Here is a 3,935-nt window from a genome sequence, read left to right on the forward strand (position 1 = left end):
GCAGCCGTCATTGTTGTTTGGCGGGTCCGGGCTGGGGACTCGAACCCGCCACCTTAGGTGTACATGGCTGGCGCCTTAGCCGGTTGAGCTATAGGGGCCGAGCCTAAACGCCCAATTCTATGGGTCACTAGCTGTGTGAAGTTTTCTACATTATTTATGCTCCTTGCCTCAGTTTGCTCATCTATAAAATAGGGATTAAAAATGGAACTGCCCTCAATGAGTTGTTCAAAGATTAAATTTCATACTTGGAACAGTACTTGACACACAGCACTACTATGTAAATATTTGAAATTATATACCTGCTATAGAAACCCCAATTACTGGGTTTGGAGGGATCACTTCTGAGGTTTATCTTATAGGGGTACAAGTGAATCTTTCTAAGAGTAGAATGTGAACATGTTAAAACAATAACTGAGAAAATGACATGAAGGATGTGTTGATCAGTTTGATGGAAGTATTTCAGATTGCATGTGAAAACCCCACACTGTACCCCAGAAGTGCATTAATGTACACAGTTACCATTCAATAAAAAATAAAAAGAAAAGAAACCCCAATTATTCAGTTTCAGCACTCCAAATACAGTTCTCCTTGAACCTGGCTAAATGGTATTTGAGATAAGAGATAATCAAAGTTTTTAGGGAATTTTTTGGAAATATTTCACATTTACTTGAAATTTGAATTCAAAGTGTTCTAAAATACAGAATACTTTTTCTTTTTTCTGACACTGTAATTGTTCACATTTATAGGGTACAATTTGATGTCTCATGTTTTACACAGACTATTTCTAAATTTTCTATTTTTTTCAAGACTAGTTGATATATATAGATGGTACAGATCATGAAACAAACTAGCTCACCAAAGACTAATCTTCAGAAGGCTGATGTCAATGCAAAAAAACTAAATGAGAACCCCAGGAAGGCACCAGTCATAAAACAAGCTTTTCTTCACTTCAATGTTTCTCCTTAGGATGGACAACAGATCGGTGCCAAACAGTTTGCTTTCAAGTTACAGAACAACCCAGACAATTGAGAATGTTTGGAAAAGACTATTTGGTCTTTAGATTGTCAACTGCTATACAAACAGAATTTTCTGGAGTTGTGACAAGCATCAATTAAAAACCAACAAACACCTTGTCCTTTGATCACTGTATCAAAGTTTACAAATTTCAGCATAGTTTTCATTACTGCAATCAAATTCAGAGCTTAGACCTATTCCCCTGTTTTCTCTTTCCAGCAATACTGGAAAGATTACATGGTTCCATCAGGTTAATAATGCTTAGCACCCCAAGGAAATTCAGGTCACAAGTATAAGCTTCTGTACTACATTATAATTAATAAGTTATCTTTTAAAAAATTAAGTAAGAACATAAAGGCAACACTACCTGTGATGGAATAATTACCAGTATAGTGTGTCCTTTCATTTTGGGTATCACTTTTCTTTTTCCTTTCAGCTCTGCACGGTGACTTATTAATAAAGCTGGGGAAAGATAGACTAATGCAAAATTGACTTTTCACTGGGGCTTTATTTTCCACTAACTCAATGATTTCTTCAATCACAATTGTAGAAGTATTCTCAGATATTCAAATGCTCCTACATGAAGTCATGAAGAGCATAGCCAATTAACAATGATTATGACTATTGTTTGTTCCTTAAAAAGTAAAATGAACGTAGGGTGGCACCTGTGGCTCAGTGGGTAGGTTGCCGGCCCCGTATACCAAGGGTGGTGGGTTTGAACCCAGCCCCAGCCAAACTGCAACAAAAAATAGCTGAGCATTGTGGCCGGTGCCTGTAGTCCCACCTACCTGGGAGGCTGAGGCAAGAGAATCACCTAAGACCAAGAGCTAGAGGTTGCTTTGAGCTGTGACGTCATGGCACTCTACCAAGGGCAATTAAGTAAGACCCTGTCTCAAAAAAAAAATAAGGCTGGGGCCTGTGGCTCAAGCAGTTAAGGCACCAACCACATACACCCAAGCTGGTAGGTTGGAATCCAGCCAGGGCCCACTAAACAACAATGATGGCTGCAACCAAAAAGTAGGCGAGCGTTGTGGTGGGTGCCTGTAGTCCCAGCTACTTGGAAGGTGGAGGCAGGAGACTCTCTTGAGTCCAGGAGTTGGAGGTTGCTGTGAGCAGTGAAGCCATGGCACTCTACCCAAGGGCTCAGCTTGAGGCTCTATCTCAAAAAAAAAAAAAACTGAGACATAATGAAGGACTTTGAAATTTCTTTTTTTTTTGAGACAAGAGTACCATGTCATCAGCCTAGCTCACAGCAACTTCAAACTCCTGGGTTCAAGCCATCCACCTGCTTCAGCCTCTAGAGTAGCTGGGACTACTTAAAGGCACCCGCCACAGTGCCCAGCTAATTTTTCTCTATTTAGTAGACACAGGGTCTCACTCTTGCTCAGGCTGGTGAAATTCCCATTCATTTATTTTATGATAGCAGGGCCAATCTTCCTTCCTGGCCCTACTTGTCAAGAATGTGGGGAAGGAGGAAACCCAACTCTTTTCTAAACAAATGTGTAAAATATTTGGGGGGAACCAAGGTATCTCTTTGGCTTTTAAGACTGCATTCAAATTTACAAGAATTTACTTTCTGCATTAAATACACTCAACATTCAATGTTTAGATATTATGAAGTACCTTCTCCTTTCCACTAAGAAGAAAATTTATGGATGGGCATGGACGTAAGAACTATGATTATCTATATTTCGTCTCATCCTTTAACATGACCTGAGAATAAAGTTAACATATTTTATGGTACTGCTTCTTATGTGAACAAAAAGTAGAAAAGTTATGGCACTTATGAACTCTTCCCACAAAACTATAGAAAAAAACAGCACTATGCAGAAATGTGTGGACTACCCAGGACGCTCAAGAGTTATTGACAGACCACAACCTCTTGCTCTGATCTAAAAGGGCTTCAAAAAGCACTAGACCAACAAAAGATCAAAGGGAAGAAGTAAGCTTGACGTTATCAGCCAGATGGAAAGAATAACAAAATTCCACATCACTGAGATTAGAAAACGCACTGGTTTGCTTTTCAATTTACTTTAGGTCAGAAAAAAGTCCTTCTGAGGAAAAAAACAAAAGTCAGGAAAAAAGTCTTATCAAAGGTTAACTAAAGTCATTCACAATTGCAAGAGATTTGAAATCCATACTACCCAAATTTGACAAAAAATTCACACCCGAGAGGGAATGTAAAAGAAAAAAACAAAATTAGTTGCCTCTATGCAACAAAATATATTTTAGTGAGTGCACGCTGACAGTGTGCTTCTGAATGGTGAACGCTCGGCAAGCCAGACGTACAGCTTCATGTAGAAACAACACGTGACCAGTCCTGGCCCCTATGTTTTTATAAGGCTAATTGACATTAAAAAAACAGCTAACACAAACATACCCTTTTAAAGTTAATTTTGTATCTTTAATTCTTTTCATAATTTGACTTCAAAGGGCAATCGTGGGAGCAGACAATCCTAAGGGTCTGTACCTTGTGGAACGGATATTCTTTTCTAAGTATTAAAAACAAAAGATACTTAGATGGCTAAACCAGAGGGGAAAAAAGACGATGACTCCAAATAACTGGCCCACATCAAGCGAAGATATTATCTTCTATTCCACAGTTTTTTTATTCATAGAGCGGAGGTGGTCGAGTTCAAATTACGTTAACGATTTCACAAAGTAAACACGTACCCAATCTTCCGTTTCAAAGGGCAGTCTCTGCTTTAATTTAAAATCGTTAGTAGACCATAACAGGACCTCCGTACATCTAGACCTTTCTGGGTTACTTCACATGTACCACGCGAAAAACAGCAGTATAGAATGACGGGCCGTCCTCCTTAGGCCCACGGCGTCCCGAGTGGCTGAGTGAACAGCCAGGCAAGGCCGGGCCGCCGTCCCCGAGACCCGCAGCCGCCGGCGGTCCCCGGAGCCGGGGCCGG

At 40.1% G+C, this 3,935-nt stretch overlaps 1 protein-coding gene across 2 annotated transcripts in view; it reads right to left on the reverse strand.

The window, feature by feature from the left end:
• KBTBD2 (kelch repeat and BTB domain containing 2) overlaps positions 1–3,935 on the reverse strand; it is a 31,272-nt gene that overhangs the window by 26,417 nt on the left and 920 nt on the right. Inside the window, exon 1 of one of the 2 annotated variants that reach the window (XM_003788571.3) lies at positions 3,688–3,898. The exons of the other annotated variant lie outside the window; for it this stretch is intronic. The gene's annotated coding sequence lies outside the window, so the exon portion shown is untranslated. Of the gene's footprint in view, positions 1–3,687; positions 3,899–3,935 lie in introns of those variants that run through there. 2 annotated transcript variants of the gene reach the window in all.

This window comes from Otolemur garnettii, unplaced genomic scaffold (genome assembly GCF_000181295.1).
Source record: "Otolemur garnettii isolate 467f Iridium unplaced genomic scaffold, OtoGar3 scaffold00028, whole genome shotgun sequence".
Lineage (NCBI taxonomy): Eukaryota > Metazoa > Chordata > Mammalia > Primates > Galagidae > Otolemur > Otolemur garnettii.